Source organism: Loxodonta africana, chromosome 1 (assembly GCF_030014295.1).
Source record: "Loxodonta africana isolate mLoxAfr1 chromosome 1, mLoxAfr1.hap2, whole genome shotgun sequence".
Lineage (NCBI taxonomy): Eukaryota > Metazoa > Chordata > Mammalia > Proboscidea > Elephantidae > Loxodonta > Loxodonta africana.
The window spans coordinates 43,643,137-43,666,224 of record NC_087342.1 but is presented as its reverse complement, the minus strand read 5'-3'; the positions used below and the strand labels follow the sequence as shown (position 1 = coordinate 43,666,224).

The 23,088-nt window shown below is 40.5% G+C and overlaps 1 long non-coding RNA gene across 9 annotated transcripts in view; it reads right to left on the bottom strand.

Moving 5' to 3' along the window:
• LOC111752736 (uncharacterized) overlaps positions 1-23,088 on the bottom strand; it is a 147,455-nt gene that overhangs the window by 74,197 nt on the left and 50,170 nt on the right. For 3 of the 9 annotated variants that reach the window (XR_010321125.1, XR_010321120.1, XR_010321124.1), the window contains one exon: positions 36-21,310. The exons of 3 other annotated variants lie outside the window; for them this stretch is intronic. This is a non-coding gene — a long non-coding RNA (uncharacterized LOC111752736). Of the gene's footprint in view, positions 1-35; positions 21,314-23,088 lie in introns of those variants that run through there. 3 more of the 9 variants (XR_010321119.1, XR_010321123.1, XR_010321121.1) reach the window with 1 other exon arrangement.

Sequence of the window (23,088 nt, the reverse complement as noted above, 5' to 3'; positions counted from 1 at the left end):
AAAATGAAAAAAAAAAAAAAAAAAAGTAAGCCACAGATTGTGAGAAAGTATTTACAAAGCATATATATGTGATGGAGGACTTTTGTCTAGGCTATTTTTTTTTTTTTTTATATGAACACCTACAACTTAACAGTAAGGATTCAATCAACTCCACCCTCCAAAAAAAAGAACAGGCCAAAGATCTGAACACACACTTCACCAAAGAAGATACACTATTTGCAAATAAGCATATGAAAAGATGCTCAACATCATAAGTCATTAGGCAAATACATATTAAAACTACAATGCAATACTACTACACTCTTACTAAAAAAACTAGAATGGATAAAATTAGAAAGACTGAGGGTAGCAAGTGCTGGCAAGGATGTAAAGCAACAGTGTTGGTGGGAATGTAAGCCAAATGCCGATCAACAACTGAACGGATAAAAAAAACTGTGGTACATCCATATAATAGAATGCTGATCAGCAATTAAAAAAAAAAAAAAAGGAACAAATTACCCATCCATGGAAAAACATGGCTTACTCTCAAAATCATAATACCGACTGAGACGGGAGCCAATCTGGCGCTATAGACAGAAGCAACACGCCATCCCTCCACAGAAAACAGAGACAAACATCGATCTTGGAACCCTAAATGTCAAATGAAGGGATAAAGAACTCAACCAAGCACAGAATGGAATAAGAAACTGACACAGAACAGAAAGCAAGGAGAGCTACAGACTGAAGGTCCCCTATCAGCTAACCTGGCACGGATTTGACATCTTGGGCCTCTCACCCACCAAGAAAGGCAGACAGGGAGTACAGGAAGGCAGCTTCCTGGAGCTCCCGACAGAAGACAGAGCACACGGTAATGAGCAATACACACTTTCCCACCTCCCACCTTTTTTTCACTGCTCGGCCTCTTCCATTTTCCAGCAGGCCAAGGTCACTTGGCCAGGAAGACACCAGCTCTTTGCCACTTGGATTTGCCCCATCCACACCAGACAGTTCCTTCACTGTCATTTTGTTGTTGCTACTGTTGCATTTTTGGCTTCTTTCAGTTTCTTCACTCTCTCTCTCACCTCCTTACTTTCCTGTCTCTCAAACACCTGGCTTCATGTGCCATCTTTTTTTTTTATATATATAATTTTTATTTTGCTTTAAGTGAGTTTACAAATCAAGTCAACTAAAACATATATACACCTTCCTACATACTCCCAATTACTCTCCCCCTAATGAGACAGCCCGTTCTCTCCCTCCACTCTCTCTTTTCATGTCCATTTCGCCAGCTTCTAACCCCCTCCACCCTCTCATCTCCCCCACCCCCGCCCCAGCAGTAGATGCCAACATAGTCTCAAGTGTCCACCTGATCCAAGAAGCTTAGTCCTCACCAGCATACCTCTCCAACCCATTGTTCACTCCAATCCCTGTCTGAAGAATTGGCTTCGGGAATGGTTCCTGTACTGGCCAACAGAAGGTCTGGGGGCCATGACCACTGAGGTCCTTCTAGTCTCTGTCAGACCATTAAGTCTGGTCTTTTTAGGAGAATTTGGGGTCTGCATCCCACTGCTCTCCTGCTCCCTCAGGGGTTCTCTGTTGTGGTCCCTGTTAGGGCAGTCATCAGTAGTAGCTTGGCATCATCTAGTTCTTCTGGTCTCACGATGATGTAGTCTCTGGTTCATGTGGCCCTTTCTGTCTCTTGGGCTCATAATTACCTTGTGTCCTTGGTGTTCTTCATTCTCCTTTGATCCAAGTGGGTTGAGACCAATTGATGCATCTTAGATGGCTGCTTGCTAGCATTTAAGACCCCAGACGCCACTCTTCAAAGTGGGATGCAGAATGTTTTCTTAATAGATTTTATTATGCCAATTGATTTAGATGTCCCCTGAAACCATGGTCCCCAAAACCCTGCCTCTGCTACGCTGGCCTTCAAAGCATTCAGTTTATTCAGGAAACTTCTTTGCTTTTGGTTTAGTCCAGTTGTGGTGACCTCCCCTGTATTGTGTGTTGTCTTTCCCTTCACCTAAGGTAGTTCTTATCTACTATCTAATTAGTGAATAATCCTCTCCCTGCCTTCCCCACCCCCTTCTCGTAACCAGAAATGAATGTTTTCTTCCCAGTTTAAACTATTTCTCAAGCTCTTGTAATAGTGGTCTTATATAATACTTGTCCTTTTGCAACTGACTAATTTCACTCAGCATAATGCCTTCCAGATTCCTCCATGTTATGAAACGTTTCACAGATTCCTCACTGTTCTTTATCGATGCATAGTATTCCATTGTATGAATATACCATAATTTATTTATCCATTCATCTGTTGATGGGCACCTTGGTTGCTTCCATCTGTTTGCTATTGTAAACAGTGCTGCAATAAACATGGGTGTGCATGTATCTGTTCATGTAAAGGCTCTTATTTCTCTAGGATATATCCCAAGGAGTGGGATTGCTGGATCATATGGTTGTTCTATTTCTAGCTTTTTAAGGAAGCGCTAAATCGATTTCCAAAGTGGTTGTACCATTTTACATTCCCACCAGCAGTGTGTAAGTGTTCCAGTCTCTCCACAGCCTCTCAAACATTTATTTTTTTGTGTTTTTTGGATTAATGCCAGCCTTGTTGGAGTGAGATAAACTCTCATTGTAGTTTTGACTTGCATTTCTCTAATGGTTAATAATTGTGAGCATTATCTGTTAGCTACCTGAATGTCTTCTTTAGTGAAGTATCTGTTCATATCTTCTGCCCATTTTTAAAATAGGTTATTTGTCTCTTTATAGTCGAGTTTTTGCAGTATCATGTAGATTTAGAGATCAGGTGCTGATCAGAAATATCATAGCTAAAAAATTTTCCCAGTCTGTAGGTAGTCTTTTTACTCTTTTGGTGAAGTGTTTGGATGAGCATAGGTGTTTGATTTTTAGGAGCTCCCAGTTACCTAGTTTTTCTTCTGCATTCTTAATAATGTTTTTTATACTTTTTATACTGTTTATGCCATATATTAGGGCTCCTAATGTTGTCCCTATTCTTTCTTCCATGATCTTAATTGTTTTAGATTTTATATTTAGGTCTTTGATCCATTTTGACCTCGTTTTTGTGCATGGAATGAGGTATGGGTCTTGTTTCATTTTTTTGCAGATGGATATCCAGTTATGCCAGCACCATCTGTTAAAAAGATTGTCTTTTCCCCATTTAACTGTTTTGGGGCCTTTGTCAAATATCAGCTGCTCATATGTGGATGGATTTATGCCTGGATTCTCCATTCTGTTCCATCGGTCCATGTATCTGTTGTTGTACCAGTACCAGGCTGTTTTGACTACTGTGGCAGCATAATAGGTTCTAAAATCAGGTAAAGTAAGGCCTCCCACTTTGTTCCTCTTTTTCAGTAACACTTTACTTATCCAGGGCCTCTTTCCCTTCCCTATGAAGTTGGTGATTTGTTTCTCCACCTCATTAAAGAATGTCGTTGGAATTTGGATCAGAATTACATTAAATGTGTAGATCACTGTTGGTACAATAGCCCTTTTTATAATGTTAAGTCTTCCTATCCATGAGCAAGGTATGTTTTTCCACTTCTGTAAGTCTCTTTTGGTTTCTTGCAGAAGTGTATTGTAGTTTTCTTTGTATAAGTCTTTTACATCTCTGGTAAGATTTATTCCTAAGTATTTTATCTTCTTGGGGGCTACTGTAAACGGTATTGATTTGGTGATTTCCTCTTCGATGTTCTTTTTGTTGGTGTAGAGGAATCCAACTGATTTTTGTATGTTTATCTTGTATCTTGATGCTCTGCTGAACTCTTCTATTAGTTTCAGTAGTTACCTCAGGATTCCTTAGGGTTTTCTGTGTATAAGATCATGTTGTCTGCAAACAGATATAATTTTACTTCTTCCTTGCCAAGCCGGATGCCCTTTATTTCTTTGTCTAGCCTAATTGCTCTGGCTAGGACCTCCAGCATGATGTTGAATAAGAGCAATGATAAAAAGCATCCTTCTCTAGTTCCTGTTCCCAAGGGAAATGCTTTCAGGCTCTCTCCATTTAGGATGATGTTGGCTGTTGGCTTTGTATAAATGCCCTTTATTATGTTGAGGAATTTTCCTTCTATTCTATTTTGCTGAGAGTTTTTATCATGAATGGGTGTGGAACTCTGTCAAATGCCTTTTCTGCATCAATTGATAAAATCATGTGATTCTTGTCTTTTGCTTTATTTATGCGATGAATTACATTAATTGTTTTTCTAATGCTGAACCATCCCTGCATACCTGGTATGAATCCCACATGGTCATGGTGAATTATTTTTTTGACATGTTGTTGAATTCTATTGGCTAGAATTTTGTTGAGGATTTTTGCATTTAAGTTCATGAGGGATATAGGTCTGTAGTTTTCTTTTTTTTTGGTGTCTTTACCTGGTTTTGGTGTCAGGGATATGACAGCTTCACCAAATGAGTTTGTTACTATTTCATCCTTTTCTGTGCTCTGAAATACGTGTAGTAGTAGTGGTGTTAACTCTTCTTTGAAAGTTTGGTAGAACTCTGCGGTGAAGCCGTCCGGGCCAGGGCTTTTTTTTGAGGGAGTTTTTTAAATTACCTTTTCAATCTCTTCTTTCGTTGTGGGTCTATTTAGTTGTTCTACCTCTCTTTGTGTTAGTTTAGCTGGGTAGTGTGTTTCTAGGAAATCATCGATTTCTTCTAGGTTTTCAAATTTGTTAGAGTACAATTTTTCATAATAGTCTGATATGGTTCTTTTAATTTCAGTTGGGTCTGTTGTAATATTGCCCATCTCATTTCTTATTCAGGCTATTTGCATCCTCTCCTGTTTTTCTTTTGTCAATTTGGCCAATGGTTTATCAATTTTGTTGATTTTTTCAAAGGAGCAGCTTTTGGTCTTGTTAATTCTTTCAATTGTTTTCATTTTGTTCTGCTCTCACTTTTAGTATGTTTTCTTCTGGTGCCTGAGCATTTTGTTGTTGTTGCTCTCTTTCTATTTGTTCAAGTTGTAGGCATAATTCTTTGATTTTGGCGCTTTCTTCTTTTTGGATGTGTGCATTTATTGATATAAATTGAGAACTGCTTTCGCTCTGTCCCAAAGGTTCTGATAGGAACTGTTTTCATTCTCACTGGATTCTATGAATTTCTTTATTCCATCCTTAATGTCTTCTATAATCCAGTCTTTTTTGAACAGGGTATTGTTCAGTTTCCAAGTGTTTGATTTCTTTTCTCTGCTTTTTCTGTTATTGATTTCCACTTTTACGGCCTTATGGTCAGAGAAGATGCTTTGTAATATTTCAATGTTTTGGATTCTGCTAAGGCTTGCTTTATGACCTAATATGTGGTCTATTCTAGAGAGTGTTTCATGTCCACTAGAAAAGAAAGTATACTTGGTCACTGTTGGGTGGAGTGTTCTGTATATGTCTATGAGGTCAAGTTGGTTGAGTGTGGCATTTAGATCTTCCGTGTTTTTATTGAGCTTCTTTCTGGATGTCCTGACCTTCATCAAAAGTGCTGTGTTGAAGTGTCCTTTATTATTGTGGAGCTGTCTATCTCACTTTTCAATGCTGAAAGAGTTTGTTTTATGTCTCTTGAAGCCCTGTCATTGGGTGCATAAATATTTAATATGGTTATATCTTCTTGTTTTGTTATCTTTTTAATCATTATATAATGTCCTTCCTCACCCTTTATGATGGATTTAACTTTAAAGTCTATTTTGTCAGAAATTAATATTGCCACTCCTGCTCTTTTTTGTTATTTGCTTGCTATATTTTTTCCCATCCTTTGAGTTTTAGTTTGTTTGTGTCTCTAAGTCTAAGTTGTGTCTCTTGTAGGCAGCATATAGGCCGGTCTTGTTTTTTAATCCATTCGGCAACTCTGTCTCTTTATTGGTGCATTTAGTCCATTTACATTCAGCGTAATTATGCACAGGTAAGATTTTGATGTCTTTTTTTGTGTGTTGTTGACAGTTTCTTTTTCCCACTTAATTTTATGTGCTCAGTAGATTACATGTTGTCCTTTCCTCATATTCGTTGTTGTTGATTTTGTTTCTGCTCAGTCTCTACTTTTTTCTTGTATTTTATTTTGATGAGTAGGATAGTTTGTCTCCTTTGTGCTTACCTTATTATTTTTCCCTATTTTTCTAAATTTAAACCTAATTTTATTTCTTTGTATCGCCATATCTTCCTCTCCATATGGAAGATCAATGATTACATTTATTAGTCCCTCTTTATTGTTCTAATGTTGTCTCCTTTTATATAATAACATTGCTGTTACCCTGTTTTGGGCTTTTATATATATATATAAAATCTTGTTTTGTTTTTTTTATTTCCCTGTCTGGGTTGACTTCTGATTGCTCAGCCCAGTGTCCTAGTCTTGGGTTGATACCTGGTATCATTGATTTTCTAACTAAAGATCTCCCTTTAGAATTTTTTGTAGTTTTGGTTTGGTTTTTACAAATTCCCTAAACTTCTGTTTATCTGGAAATGTCTTAATTTTACCTTCATGTTTAAGAGACAGTTTTGCTGGATATATGACTCTTGGCTGGCCATTTTTTTCCTTCAATTTTTTAAATACATCATCCCATTGCCTTCTTGTCTGCATGGTTTCCGCTGAGTAGGCCAAGCTTATTCTTATTGGCTCTCCTTTGTAGGCATCTTTTTGTTTATTCCTAGCTGCTCTTAAAATTCTCTCTTTATCTTTAGTTTTGGCAAGTTTGATTATAATATGTCTTGGTGACTTTCTTTTAACATCCACCTTATGTGGAGTTTGATGAGCCTCTTGGATAGATATCTTCTCATCTTTCAGGAGATCAGGGAAGTTTTCTGTCAACAAATCTTCAACAATTCTCTCTGTATTTTCTGTTATCCCTCCCTGTTCTGGTACTCCAATCACTCATAGGTTACTGCTCTTGAGAGAGTCCCACATGATTCTTAAGGTTTCTTCATTTTCTGAAATTCTTTTATCTGACTTTTCCTCAAATATATTAGTGCCAAGTGATTTATCTTCAAGTTCAGAAATTCTGGCTTCTACTTGCTCAATTCTGCTCCTCTGACTTTCTATTGAGTTGTCTACTTCTGTAACTTTATTGTTAATCTTCTGAATTTCTGATTGCTGTCTATGGATTTTTGCAGCTTATTAAATTTTTCACTATGTTCCTGAATAATCTTTCTAATTTCTTCAATTGCTTTATCTGTGTGTTCCTTGGCTTGTTCTGCGTATTGCCTCATTTTCTTCCAGATGTCTCGAGGGCTCCTGTATATTAATTTCTTGTATTCTGGCTCTGGTAATTCCAGGGATGCATTTTCACCTAGAAGATCCCTGGATTCTTTGTTTTGAGAGCTTGTTGAGGTGATCATGGTCTGTTTCTTTATGTGATTTGATATTGACTATTGTCTCCGAACCATTTATAAGTTATTGTATTAGTTCATTCTTGTTTACTGTGTCATAGTTTCTTGCTTTGTTTTGTTTCAATACACCCAAATGGGTTGCTTGAGTGAGCTAGCTTGATTATTTTCACCTTTGGAGCTCTTATGTCCTGTCCCCAGATGGCTAGAGCTCTTATCAGATATATCAGTCTAGAAGTCATTCATTTTTCTTGTATGAATTCAGCTCAGGTGTCCAGGTAGCTGATCGTCAAGTGTGTGGTACAGGCTCTGTCCTACAGTCTTAGAGGGGCAGGGGTAATTGGTGTAGGTACCTGTATCTGATTGCAGCAGGGTGTCACTCTCTGAACAAGGCAGGGGGCTGAGAACCAACCCCCGGGTGTCTGCGAAAAGTGCACCCCTGTTCCCTAGAGCGTGCAGGTGGGTGGGTTCCGCAGATGGACCATGGGCACCCAATGTTTTTGGTTGTAAGGACTGGGAGGTACCAGTTATCCTTGGACCCCTGTCACAGGTGGCTGGGTGACCTGAGTGGAGCTACCAGTCCTTGGGTCCCTGATGTGGGTAGGTGAGGACCTTGTTTAATAGGCAAAGCAATGTCAAACATCAAACATCCACCTCTACACCACAAAGCTGAAATGGCTGGAGTCTGCCAACGAGGGCCAATTCTCCCAAAATAGACCCACACAGGTCCATGCAGAAGAGAAAACTGCTCAAAGTCCATGGACCATTTATGCCCTGACAGGAGCCACTTCTCTCCTGAGCTCCCTCAGTTGGTGGACCTGGCAAATTATGTTTTCCCCCAATTGCAAATTTTTTTCCTTCTCCAAGGCCAGCAGGATGGCTCTAAGCGCTCAACGGGGCCTATTTCAGGCCCAGGGAATTCACCCACTGAAGCTGACTTAGGGGTGGGGTGGCGCAGTAAAACATACGCAAGTACTTAGCTTTTGCCAAGAGCGCCATTCTTCTCAGGTTCCGGAGGTGTAAGTAGGCTGTATGGCTGGCTGCTTCTCCCTGAGGAATCTGCGGCCGAACGCTAGTACCAGCCCACCGCTGCAGCTCCAGGAACGGTGCCTGACGGCTCCCCGCAATTCAGGTCTGGTAACTCCCCTCCATTTCTGAACGGTCTCTTCCTCCCCCTGTCCCTCAGTTCATTTTCTAAGTTTGCCCTTGAAGCTCAGCGCTCCCAGCTTGTCACAAATATACTAGTTTTACTTGTTTTTGGGGGGGTCTTTGTTGTAAAGACAGCTCGCCAGAAGCATCTGTCTATTCCGCCCTCTTGGCTCTGCTTCTCCTCCACTCCTTTTTGACAGCCTGTGCTGCACTGCTAGCTGGGAAGTCACTTCCCCTGTCTGCGCAGCCACATTGGTGGGCTCCCTGGGGGCAGATAATAGCAAAACATAAAAAAAGAACAGTGTGCTTCGAGTAGTCGTCCAAAATAAAACATCACATGACCTTCTAGCAGAAGAAAAGGCACTAGAACAAACTGATAGGGGATTAAAATCTCTGATCTTCAGGGCTATCCAAGAGATTAAGGAAAATCAGACAAAAATGAGGAAAAAATAGACAAAATCATGGAAAACACAGACAAAATCATGGGAAAAGACAGACAAAACAATGGAAGAATTCAGGAAAATAATGCAGGAACAAAATGTCAAAATAAATTCACACCTAAAAGTCATACAAAAAAGAAATTAGAAATCCAAAAGATAAACATTTCAAAATGGACAGTATCATAGAAGGTTTGAGGAGAGGTTTGAAGCAATGAAAGACAGGACCAATGAAACTGAAGACAAATGTTTGGATACAACTTTGAGGAAAAATCAGAGAAAAGAATGAAGAAACCCTGAGAACGATGTGGGATACAATCAAAAGCAAAAATTTGCAAGTGATTGGAGTTCCAAAATGGGTTGGGGGGGAGGATGGAAAACACAGAGAGAATTATTGAAGAATTGCTGACAGAAACCTTCCCTAATATCATGAGAGATGAAAAGCTGACCGTCCAAGAAGCTCAGTCAAGTCCATATAGGACAGACCCCAAAAGAAAATCACCAAGGCATATCATAATCACACTCGCTAAAACCAAAGAAAAAGAAAGAATCCTGAGAACAGTTAGAGGAAAAATAAAAAGTCACATACAGAATGGACACAATCAGACTAAGTTTTGATTACTCAACAGAAACCATGGAGGCAAGAAGGCAATGGGGTGACATATATAAAACCTCAAAAGAAAAAAAAAATGCCAACCAAGAATAATACATCTAGCAAAACTCTTGCTAAAGTATTAGGGTGAAATTAGGACATTTCCAGATAAATAGAAATTAAGAGAATATGTAAAAAACAAACCAAATTTACAAGAATATTTTAAAGGGAGTCCTTCTCTTAGAGAACCAACAACATCAGACGATAGCCTGAATCTAGCTAGATACCAACCTAGGTCATGAACTCTCAAGGATAAAACAAAACTAAAAGATTTACAACAGGGAACCACAGAGGTTAAACTGTAATGACAACAATGTTAGAACAATAAAAGAGGGAATAAACAGTACAGCTATAGAACTTTCAAATGGAGAGGAATTCGAGGCGATAACAAGTAACAAAAGACTAGTTCAAACTTAGGAAGATAAGGATAAATTTCAAGGACAACGCAAGTTAACAAACCTACTCATCAAAATACAGAAGAAAAACATAAAGTCTCAGTAAACACAAAATCTATAAAAATGAAAGAAAAAAAAATCCACAAACAAATGGAATTCAGCACAGGCAAATAAGAGCATGAAATAAAACATTAGCACCACAAAAAAGCACTACAAAATGACAGTAATAAACTCACACCTATCCATAATTACACTGAATGTAAATGGCCTAAATGCACCCATAAAGAGACAGAAATAGACAGAATGGATTAAAAAAATAGGATCCATCAATACGTAGTCTATAAGAGACACACCTTAGAAACAAAGATGTAAATTTATTAAAAAACAAAGGATGGAAATATATATATAAAGAAAACATCTACCAAAAAAGATCAGAAGTGGCAATACTAATACCAGATAAAATAGACTTTGAAACAAAATCCACCGTAAAAGAAAAATAAGAGCATTATATGACGATTAAAGGGGCAATCCATCATGACATTACCATAATAAATATCTATGCACCCAATGACAAGGTTCCAAAATATATAAAACAAACCCTAAAGGCACTGAAAAGAGAAATTAACAGTTCCACAATAACAGTACAAGACTTCAACACACCACTCTCAGTAAAGGACAGAACATCTAGAAAGAAACTCAACGAAGACACAGAAGACTTAAAGGTCACCATCAGCCAACTCGACCTGACAGACATATATAGGACACTCCTTCCAACAGCTGCAAAGTACACACTGTTTTCCAATGCACAGGGAACATTCTCCAGAATAAACCACATCCTAGGCTGCAAAGAAACCCTCAAGAAAATTCAAAACATCGAGATAACACAAAATACCTTCTCTGACCACAACACCATCAAAGTAGAAATTACCAATAGGAAGAGCAAGGAAAAAAAATCAAATACATGGAAACTGAATAACACCCTGCTTAAAAAACAATTGGTATTAGAAGAAATCAAAGATGGAATCAAAAAATTCCTAGAATCAAACGAGAATGAAAACACATCATACCAAAACCTCTGTGGCACAGCAAAGACAGTGCTGAAAGGTCAATTTATAGCAATAGATGCACACATCAAAAAAGAAGAAAGGGACAAAATCAAAACATTAGCTATACAACTTGAACAAAGAGAAAAAGAACAGCAAAAGAAGCCCACAGCCAACAGAAGAAAGGAAATAATAAAGATCAGAGCAGAAATAAATGAAATTGAGAATAGAAAAACAATAGAATTAACAAAACCAAAAGCTGGTTCTTTGAAAGGATCAACAAAATCAACAAACCACTAGTGAAACTGACAAAAGAAAAACAAAAGAGGATGCAAATTACCCAAAAAAGAAATGAAAAGGGGGACATTACAACAGACCCAACTGAAAGAAAAAGGATCATAACGGAGTATTATGAAAAACTATACTCCAACAAATTTGAAAACCTAGAGGAAACGGGCAAATTTCTAGACACACATTACCCACCCAAACTAACACAAAATGATGTTGAAAAGTGAACAGACACATAACATGAGAAGAGATTGAAAAGGTAATTTTAAAAAACTCCCAACAACAACAACAACAAAAGCCCTGGCTCAGATCATTTCACTGGAGAATTCCACCAAACATTCTGAGAAGAGCTTGCACCAGTACTACTCAAACTATTTCAGAACATAGAAAAGGAAGGGATACTTTCAAATTCATTCTATAAAGTCAGCATAACACTGATGCCAAAACCAGGCAAAGACACCACAAAAAAAGAAAATTACAGACCAATTATCTCTCATGAATATAGATGCAAAAATTCTCAACAAAATTCTAGCCAAAAGAATCCGGCATCATATTAAAAAAATAATACACCACGACCAAGTGAGATTCATACCAGTAATGGAAGGATGATTCAACATTAGAAAGTCACTCATAATCCACAACATAAATAAAGTAAAAGTATCACCTGAGCATCTCAATCAATACAGAAAAGGCATTGGACAAAGTCCAACACCCATTCCCGATAAAAACACTCAAAAAAATAGGTATAGAAGGGAAATTCCTCAACATAATAAAGGGCATTATATAAAAACAACAGCTAACATTATTTTTAATGGAAAGAGACTGAAAACTGAACAAGACAAGGATGTCCTTTATCACGACTCCTATTTAACATTGTGCTGGAAGTCCTAGCTAGAGCAATAAGGCAAGAAAAAGAAATAAAGGGCATTCAAATTAATAAGGAAGACGTAAAACTGTCCCTATCTGCAGATGATATAATCTTATACATAGAAAACCCAAAAGACTCCATGAGAAAACTATTGAAACTAATAGATTCACCAGAGTAGCAGGATATAAGCTAAACATACAAAAATGAGTTTGAGTCCTATACACTAATAAAGAGAATGATGAAAAGGAAATCAGGAAAACAATATTATTTATAATAGCCCCTAAAATTAAAAAAATACCTAGGAATAAATCTAATGAGGGATGTAAAAGACCTATACAAAGAAAACTACAAAACACTACTGCAAGAAACCAAAAGAGGCCTACATAAATGGAAAAACATACCACGTTCATGGATAGGTAAACTCAACATTGTGAAAAATGTCAGTTCTACCCAAAGCAATGTACAAATACAAGGCAATCCTGATCTAAATATCAACAGTGTTGTTTAAAGAGATGGAAAAAGTAATTGTTAACTTTATATGGAAAGGGAAGAGCTCCTGGATAAGTAAAGCACTACTGAAGAAGAATAAAGGAGGAGGCTCGCAGTACCTGTCCTCAGAATCTACTATACAGCTATGGTAGTCAAAACAGCCTGGTACTGGTACAACAACAGATACACTGACCAAGGGAAAAGAATTGAGAACTCAGTTGTAAATCCATCCACCTATGGTCACCAGATCTTTAACAAGGTTCCAAAATCCACTGAATGGGAAAAAGGCAGTCTTTTCAACAAATGGTGCTGGCAAAACTGGATGCCCATCTGCAAAAAAAAAAAAAAAAAAAATGAAACAGGACCCATACCTGACACCATACACAAAAACTAATTCAAAATGGATCAAAGACCTAAATATAAAACCAAAAACTATGAAGATCATAGAAGAAAAAACAGGATCAACACCAAAGACCGTTAACACACCACATTAACAGGATACAAACCATAACTAACAACATACAAACTCCAGAAGATAAGCTAGATAACTGGGATCTTCTTAAAATTAAACACTTATGTTCATCAGAAGACTTCACCAAAAGAGTAAAAAGAGAACCTACAGACTGGGAAAAAAAAATTTGGCTATGACATACATGACAAAGGTGTAACCTCTAAAATCTACAGGAAAATCCAACACCTCTACAACAAAAAGACAAATAATCCAATTAAAAAATGGGCAAAGGATATGAATAAATACTTCACCAAAGAAGACAATTCAAACAGCTAACAGACACATGAAGAAATGCTTGGGATCACTAGCCATTAGAGAAATGCAAATAAAAACCACAATGAGATACCATCTCACCCCAACATTACTGGCACAAATCAAAAAAACAGAAAATAACAAATGTTGGAGAGGCTGCAGAGAGATTGGAACTCTTACGCACTACTGGTGGGAATGCAAAATAGTACAACCATTTTGTAAAAAGAAATAGCGCTTTCTTAGAAACCTAGAAATAGAAATGCCATATGATTCAGCAGTCCCACTCCTAGGAATATATCCTAGAAAAATAAGAGTTGTCACACTAATAGACCTATCCACACCGATGTTCATTGCAGCATTGTTCACAAGAGCAAAACAATGGAAACAACCTAGATGTCCATTAACAGATGAATGGATAAACTATGGTACATACAGACAATGGAATGCTAAGCAATGATGAAGAACAATGATGAATCTGCGAAGCATCTCACATGGATGAATCTGGAGGGCATTATGCTGAGTGAAATAAGTCAATCACCAAAGGACAAATATTGTATAGATCACTACTATAAAAACTCATGAAAATGTTTATGCACAAAAAAATAATCTTTGATGGTTATGAGGGAGGGGAGGGGTGGAGATAGAAAAACACTAAATAGACAACAGATGAGGGGCAACTTTGGTGAAGGGTAAGACAGTACACAATACTGGGGGAGCCAGTACAACTTGTCCAAGGCAAGGTCACGGAAGCCACAGACAAATTCAAACTCCCTGTGGGACCAAATTACTGGCCTGAGGGCTGTGGGGACCATGGTCTGGGGAACATCTAGCTCAACTGGCATAACATAGATCTACATTCTACTTTGGTGAGTTAAGTCTGGGGTCTTAAAAGCTTGTGAGCGGCCATCTAAGATATGTCACGGTTCTCACCCTGTCTGGAGCAAGGGAGAATGATGAAAACAAAAGACACCAGGCAAAGATTAGTCCAAATGACTGACCACAAGTACTATAGCCTCCACCAGACTGAGCCCAGCACAACTAGATGGTGTCCAGCTACCACCACCAACTGCTTTGACAGAGAGAGTCCCGGACAGAGCTGGAGAAAAATGTAGAACAAAATGCTAACTCACAAAAAGAAAAGAAAAAGACCAGACTTACTGGTCTGACAGAGTCTGGAGAAACCCTGAGAGTACAGCTCCTGGATGCCCTTTTAGGTTAGCAATGAAGTCACTCCTGAGGTTCACTCTGCAGGCAAAGATTAGGCAGGCCCATAAAACAAAATGAGACTAAAGGGGCACACCTGCCCAGAGGCAAGGACTAGAAGGCAGACGGGGACAGGAAAGCTGGTAACAGGGAACCCAAGATCAAGAAGGGGAGAGTATTGACATGTCATGGCGTTGGCAACCAATGTTCACAAAACAATATGTGTACTAATGAGAAGCTAGTTTTTTCTGTAAACCTTCATTTAAAGTACAGTTTTAAAAAATTACAGAGTGAAAGAAGGCAAATTTAAAAAAAGCACACACTGTGTGGGGTTCCATTTATTTAAAATTCTCGAAAATGCAAACTAATCTATAGCAGATAAGCAGTGGCTTGGGGAGGGCGACATTCCCAGGAACACAAGAAAGCCTTTGAGGGTGATGAATACCTGTTTTCTATATTGATTGTGGTAATGGTTTCACAGGTATATAGATGCATAAATATATCAATAAGCATAAGATTGTACACTTTAAATATGTGCAGTTTATCATGTCAATTATACCTCAATAAAGCTGTTTCAAAACTAAAAGAATACATGTAAAGATTATTTAAATCCACCTAATAATTTACCAGAAGAGAAAAAAGACACCACCTTCTTTCTCTGAGAATGAGGAAGGTAAACCCCCAGCCTTATCCCCAATTGATCAGCTATACAAATGGAAGAATATTTTAAGAGGAAGCCTCTGAGGTTCATTTTATGAGAGGAGGAATGAGTGAGAAAAATTGAGGCATCTTGGAGCAGAAAGCACACTTTTGCAAGGAAAATGACAGCAACAAACCCAGGGCAAATGGTCTAGAACAGGTACAAGAAGAGCAGGGCAGCAGGGAACACATTTGAAGAAGCAGCAGAATGACAGGCATAGACTGAAGTCACCCCTAGCTGCCAAGAGGGAGCCATGAGTGCAGACAGCAATCAGAGTTGAAGGCAAGCTGAACCAGGCCCACCTGACCAATGGAACCTGTCCCTCAGGGAGATTTGGGCAGCCAAATTGTCTCAGGTAATGTTGGCCTTGCAAAGACCAGCAAAAGCACGGATGAGAACAAAGCCACAGGTAACTCACCATGTCCCCCCAAAGCTGTACCGACAATGTTCTATCTGACCCCTCCCACTCCCCCAGCACTTCTCTTTCTTCCCTCATGACATTTCTGGAAGGCAGTTCTCTTGCCTGAAGATTTATCTGTTGACTTCTGCTCAGCCCAGCTTCTGCCTGGGGCCATGAGAACTGAAGAGCACAGAGGCCACAGGAAAACCCTGCCCACCTGCAGCCTTATCTCTGAAGTTCCAGCTCAACACAGAGGCTGAACAGAGCTTCTCTGTGTGGTTAAAGTTTTCCCACCCAGTTTTTTCTACTAGTCTGTGAAAGAGACTCCAGAGAGTTACCATTCATTTCTCCAAACATCAATTCTTAAAAAGTCAATTCATCAAATGGACAAAGGATTGATTCATCAAAAGCCAATTTGCTGAATTGTTGATTGGGGCTCACCAATGGTCCATTCCAGCAATCCAGAGCCAGTGTTTCCTCTCAGGAATTGGGGTCAAAACCTTCAAATAATAAGCAGAGATTCTGCCTTGGTGTCCAAGTCTCTGTATAACTCTCTCAAGAGCCTACAGACACAATTGGCTACTGGTCCAAGGGTTCCGTGATCCTGGATCCCCGTCATTGTTCTCTCAGCCTCTTGCTCAGAAGTCATGACTTATGGCCTCCCAATGCTAAAATCTCCCCAGGGACTGTGAAATCTCTCGTAGCAGGACATTGGGTCTCTGAGATGGAGGTCCATGCTGGTAATCACCAAAGGAATGAGTGGGTGCAAAACCTTTGTTTTCCAGGCTATCCATTTGCAGTCTAGCCTGAGGAGATCTAAAAATCAGTGTAAATACCTCAGTAAACCTTCAGCCTGCTATTTTTGGCAGATAACCCCCAGAGAGGAACAGCTGCCAGGTACCCATGGGTTGACAAGAGGGCGGCTGCCCCAGCTGCCATTGGCCTGTTGTGGATCCTCTTTGTTGGATGCCTTATCCCTGTACTGCTACCACCCTCTACCTCTCACATCATTACACAGTCTCAGTACTGCAATAGAAAAGTCTGCACATAATGTAAATAGTGACTCTGAAATACATTCCAAAGGTGTTCTTAAGGACTGCTTGGAATGCTGCCCCCTCTCCTCAGAAGTTAGAAAGAGTTCTGTCATTTGGAGTCATACCATGTAGATTTGACATATATAAAGCTGGCTTTCTGTAGTCTGAGCCATAATCAGGACCAGTTCTCTCATTCCAATTCCAGCTTCAGGCCCTTGGTCAGTCCCTAGGTGGTGTAAACGGTTTGCACTCAACTACTAACCTAAAGTTCGGTGGTTCAAACACACCCAGCAGTACTAAGAAAGACAGGCCTGGTGATCAGCTTACATTAATACTAAATAAAAAACCAAACCCACTGCTGTCAATTACGACTCATAGAGACCCTGTAGGACACAGTAGAACTGACCCATAGGGTTTCCAAGGCTGTAAATCTTTACGGAAGCAGACTGCCACTTCTTTCTTCTGCAGAGGGGCTTGTGGGTTCCAACCACTCACCTTTTGCTTAGCAGCTGAGTGCTTTAACCACTGGATCACTAGGGTTCCTTCTGTTAAGATCGCAGCCAAGAAAACCTTATGAAGCAGCTCTACTCTTTAACATAGGATCAATGAGTCAGAATCGACTCCACAGCAATGGTATTTTTTTGTCTTTAGAACCAGTTGCCATTGAGTGGACTCCAATTCATGAGGATACCATGTGTGTAAGAGTAGAACTGTGCGCCATAGAGTTTTCAACGGCTGCTATTTTGGAAGTAGATCACCAGGCCTTTCTTCTGAGGCACCTCTGAGTGGACTTGAACCTCCAACCTTTCAGTTAGCAACCAAGTACGTTAACCACTTGCGCCACCCAGGAACATCTTTATACCTGCTTCTTATGGAACCTGTTTTACTCACGTGTCTCATGACGAGTAGTTCATTATTCAAGCATTTCCCCAGACTTTTTACAACTTCTCTGAGGGCCAATATCTTATTAATTCAGGAGCTAATTCCAGTTTGGGCCATTTTCCTGCTACTCCTTCTGGCCTCTGAAAGCTATTACCCAGAAGGAGATCACGCAGTTCCCCCGACTCTTCTCACCTCAAAAAATGGAGAGCTGACTCAATATTTAAAAACTGTTGCATCAATATATCTTGTCTCTGAACTCTCCTCCAAATTTCTTACAGCTGGCAAAGAATGATCTTGGTAATGTACTGAAATCAGAAAAGAGCACTCACCATCTATTCCTCCTGAGGAAAATGTGGACACATTGTGGGGTCAGCGTCTCTGTTATGCCTCAATTTATTCATAAAGATGCCTTTCCAGAAAACCTTTCCAAGCAGTAACAAATCACTTTATGTTTTACTATCAGAGCTCAAGTGCATCGATAGAGTATACTCCTGTCTGGATGAATTGGACTTTTGTAAACCTGTTGAACTTGGCCCTTTCAGATGAAAGTGTTTCAAAAGACCTGCTGTTTGCCTGACTCTTCTGGTGCCTCTAAGAGGTTTGGAACAGGAGAGCAAGGTTTAAGGACAAACAGAGTCAATACTGGTATTAAAAATTAGACTGGACTTTTTTCCCACCACAAAGATTGAAGTCAACAGTGTGTTCATCATCTTTGTCAACAACTGGGACTCAGCGTTGAGCTCTGGCTTTGGATGTAGTTGCTCTTCCAGAGACGCCTAACAAATCTTCTGGGCAAACCTCCAAACAAGAACTGATATAAGTCTAATCTCCCCCGAGCACACCAGTCTTAGGACAATCAAGGACTTTGATGATGTTGCTGCTAAAGTTTGGCCTCAGCAGCCACCAGGGCTCCCCAGTTCCACTCTCCACCCACTCCTTATTGACCTCAGATGTCCTGTTCTTCTACTGTTAGCCTCTGCTCTTCCTAAAATTCAAGAAGGAATCCCTTAAGTTATTACAGCTCTTTAAGCCAAAGAGTGTCTGGCTGGGCCTTTGAGTAGCCTCGGGGACTCAAGGGTTCCTTCAAGTTTTCAGCTTGAACACAAAAAAGCAAAACTAAAAACAGACTCTATAGAGTGGTAATATACTAGGAAAAGTATAACAAGGTCATCAAAGCCTATACAAGAGAGAAACAGGTTGAGGTCAAGGACGGAGTTGATATGTGACAGCTATAATGTAATGTGTTAATGTGAAGTCAAGGGCAGTCTGAGATCTGAGATGATAATGCTCAAGAAGAGGCAAGGTCAGGGGAAGTAAGACCCTGGGTGCAGTACATGGTCTTAAAGGCACTGGTGGGTCATGAAATGTGTGGTGAGTGGGGTCTGATAGCGGCTTCTTTGATGGTCTTTCAGTAATCTAGCCTGTGTGTGACTAAAGCCTCCAGAGTGGTTTAGTATTTCAGTTATAAACCCATCAGCTAGAAACATCAGGCAGTGCTTGAGTGACACCACCTGCTATGCACGCAGCCCCATTTTCCAAACAAGAGCACTTGTCCTCCACTCTCACTGGCTCATGGAGTGTGAGCTCCCCAGTGATTAGGATCCTGCATTAGTTGGAATGATTTTTGTTATGGAGATAGAAACTGCACTGAGAATATCTTAGGCAATTTATTAGGAATTCACTTATTTATTATCGATAATTAGATAATTAAGAGTTTTTCGCAAAGCAGTGTAGTACATCACATAATCCAAGGAAGGGTTGACCGTCAGACCATGAGTAAGATGGGGATGAATTCGACTCTTGGGAACGACTGGAGTCTGAGTGCCTGGGACTCCTCATGTCTCTCTGCACTCCTTGTGGTGGCCCCACTGTCCTTCACTGCAGGACAGTTCTCTCCACAAGGAAAGGACCGTGGAGGCCAACTCCTGGGTCTCACATCTTGCCGTTCCTACCTCCAGGAAGAGGCTGATTGCTTGCCATTGACGATTCAAATCATTCTGGGGAAAGACTCTGACAGGCTCAGTTTGGCAGCGTCTCTACCGTAACGACCATTTGTGGCTCAGGGGACACCATGAAGACCCTATGAATATGGTGGCTTCCAGGAGAGCCACAGGCATTCCTATAAAGGAGCTAGATGGCCCATAACACAGATGTCCAAATAGTTCGGGAATATCCTTCCTCCCATACCTTATCTGGATAACTCCCATTTTCCCTCAAGACTCAGCTCAGATAACCTCCAGAAAATATTATCTGACTCCCAGTCTGGACTAGATGTCTGCACAGTATGGAATCATCTTACTAAAGAACTAATTCTGCCTTCTGGTCCTGGTTTCAAAGCCCTGACCAGTCTGACATTTACCAGGTTTGGCTGGGGAGCCATGCCCAATAACTGACCTTTACCCAAATTGGCTGGGAGCCCCATCTGGTAATCTACCTTTACCAGGATTGGCTGGGGGGCCCCACCTGGTCTGATCTTTACTGAGATTGCCTGGGGGCCCCATCCTGTAGTTGACCTTGACTGGGCTTCCACCCACTAGTTGACCTTTACCCAGACTGGCTGAGGGGCCCACCCAGTGACTGACGAAACCCTAGAACATGGAGCCTCGGTTGGGGCCTCCTGATTGATAACAGCCAGGAAAGGAGCACATCATTTGGACATGGGGCCCTGTGCCATGACCCTCCCAGACTGGGTAAACCAGCACCGGCAATGGAAGCAGCAGCTGCAATGTACCTGAAGAGATGAAGACAAAGGGCAGCTCTGAATGGTGACAGCAGAGCGTAAAGGCTGAATCCAGCCCAGAACCGCAACAATCTGAGAGCTGGGGCGCCCTGAGCAGGGAGCTCCAAGTAGGGGGCCATCTGCAGAGTAGGGTCCATCTAAAAGCTGTCCTAGGGCTGGCCAGGAAGAGCCAGGAGCCAGCTGAGAGGAGTGGCCAATAGTCAAGCCAGCCAAATGACATCATTTTTTCCTGTCTGAAAATTTCCTGATGGGTGAGAATGAACACTGGCTTTCAGAAAGGGTAAGCAGATCCCATTAAGAGGTTGAAGGCCCATGCTGGGACCACTCCCAAACCTTACCTATGCATATCTTTGTTTCTGTTTATATCCTTCTCTGTTGTTATTGCAGATTTGGTGTTTCCATGAGTTCTCTGTAATCACTGCAATGAATTATTGAATCCAATAGAAAAAGAATGCCATGGGGAGAACAGCTGGTTTCAGAAATGGTGGAGAAGTTGGAGAATGAGGATATATTTGCCCTCCACCTCATAGGAACCAACTTTGTACGGATTCTTATCAACAGAGTTATTATTTCAGTTGGTGCCCATGAAAGTTCACCTATTTCAATGCCCTACCTATGTGCACCTATCTCTACACTGTATTTCTGGTCAAATGCCAGACCCCCCATCAGGCTGTACTCTCTGAGGATACAACTGTGACCATACACCTTGGCACTTCTAATACCTGGACCCGTACTTTCAATGAATACTTGTTGAATAATGCATGAAAGAAACATTGAGAAATAAGGGATAATACAATAGAGATAGTAAACACAATAAAACCAGTTGCCATTGAGTCAACTCCAACTCATGGCAACCCTATACATTACAGAGCAGAAGTATGCTCTACAAGGTTTTCAGTGGCTGATTTTTTGAAAGTAGATCATCAGGCTTTTCTTTAGAGGTCCTTCTGGGTGGTTTGAACTGCCAACCTGCTGGTTAGTAAAACAAAAAAAAATAGTCAAGTATAAATTACTCTTGGGCCATTGGTATGAAAGATAAAGCACTTCATAAGGCCCTGAGGGCATCACTGCATGCCACCTCAGAGCAACTGAGAATATACAGAGTCATTAGGTAGCTGAGGGGTGGAGAGGAGGCAGCATATGGAGGATTGGAGGGTAGAATTCCTAGTACTTCACGGCTGATGGTGGGAAATGAATGGGGGAAGGTGCCAAAGATGATACAGATTTAGGCTTCATGACTAAGTGTGTGGTAAGAGGGGGGCAAAAGTAGACAAGCAGATGGGGAATATGGTGAGGGGTGTTAGAAAATGTGAGCTCAATTTTGGACATGTTGAGTCTGAAGTTCTCATGGGGTTTCCCAGGATCTTGAAACCCCCAACACCCCCCGTCCAAGTATAAAAACAAAAATGCCAACATGATTCCTTCTTTCCTTCCCCCTTTCATCAAACACTTACTGAGCACCTATAATGTGCAGGGATTGGGAATGTTGCACTTAATCTCTATCTTTAGGTGTTCACAATGTAGTAGAGACAAGTTAACAAAAAAATGCAATACAGTATGATAATATGCTATTATATAAACACAGTAAGAGAGCTAACATAAATTCCCAGTGTGCTTCCACTTCTTACTTGACCTAAAGCCAGATTATAACTGATGTTAAATATTATGATACTCCTGAAGTAATTTTTCTTGAAATCCCCAAACCATATATTTTCAGCCCTAAGGTCTTCAATTATCACAGTGCGAAGAGAGGAAATTATCCAAAAAAATGCCTCCTCCACTATTCATTTTACTTTGAGTTAAATAAGTATATTTATACTCACATATGTATATATACATACATATAATACACATATATATCGTGTTGTCAAAAACTAAGTAGCTGAAGACAATGTGCAAAAGCTGCAAGAAACAATAAACTGGTGAAACATAATTTGATAGAAAGCCAAGCTATCCACCCCCAATCACTCTCACAACTACCACAGTGGCCACGGGATTATGTCCTAAGTAGGAAATCTCGAAAGTCCTCCGTGTCACCCTGCCTCCTTCCCCTTGCTGTTCTGCAGTCCTGGGCCCAGGGTGTAATTTCTCGCATCCTCATATTCACAGACACACACGCATACACACACATACCTGCAGTCTCTAGTTTTCAAGAAATAGTTAGTCCCAAACTCATCCTGGGCAACATAATGTGAAAATTCTCTTAAAACATGAAGCATGTTGTGAAGAGTAGAAAGCAAAGGCGAAGGTGGCCTGTGGGTCAGGAGCGGTACTTGCTCTTGGTGGGTGATGGCTCACTGCTCCCTAACTGGAGGCCTGGGTCTCAATCACAGCCACTGGACACCTTTCTCTACAGGTTTACTGGTACCTTGGCTCATCTTCAGCCATGGTGTTCAGATATTTTGCCCCCAAGACCTGCAGTAAGCCCTTGCTGCCCTAAACCCACCATGGTTTCTGGAACCTGTCAGTTGATGCTCCAGAAGGAACAGTGGGAAGGAGTTGGGCGGCAATGGCATGACAGTGTGACCAAGAATCCCTCCCCTCACACTTTCTGGGAATCTTCTCTGCCCTCAATCTGCCTCTGAAAATCAAGGTTGCATTTCATTTGAGAGTGACAGGGAGAGAGAGACATGATTCCAAAAAGTTCGCATTGATCATTCATGGATGATTCATGAAGTGGGCGACTTTATCCCCAACGTATATCTTTGTAGCCCTGGGGCGGGGGGAGGGGGCCAGAACAGAGAGCG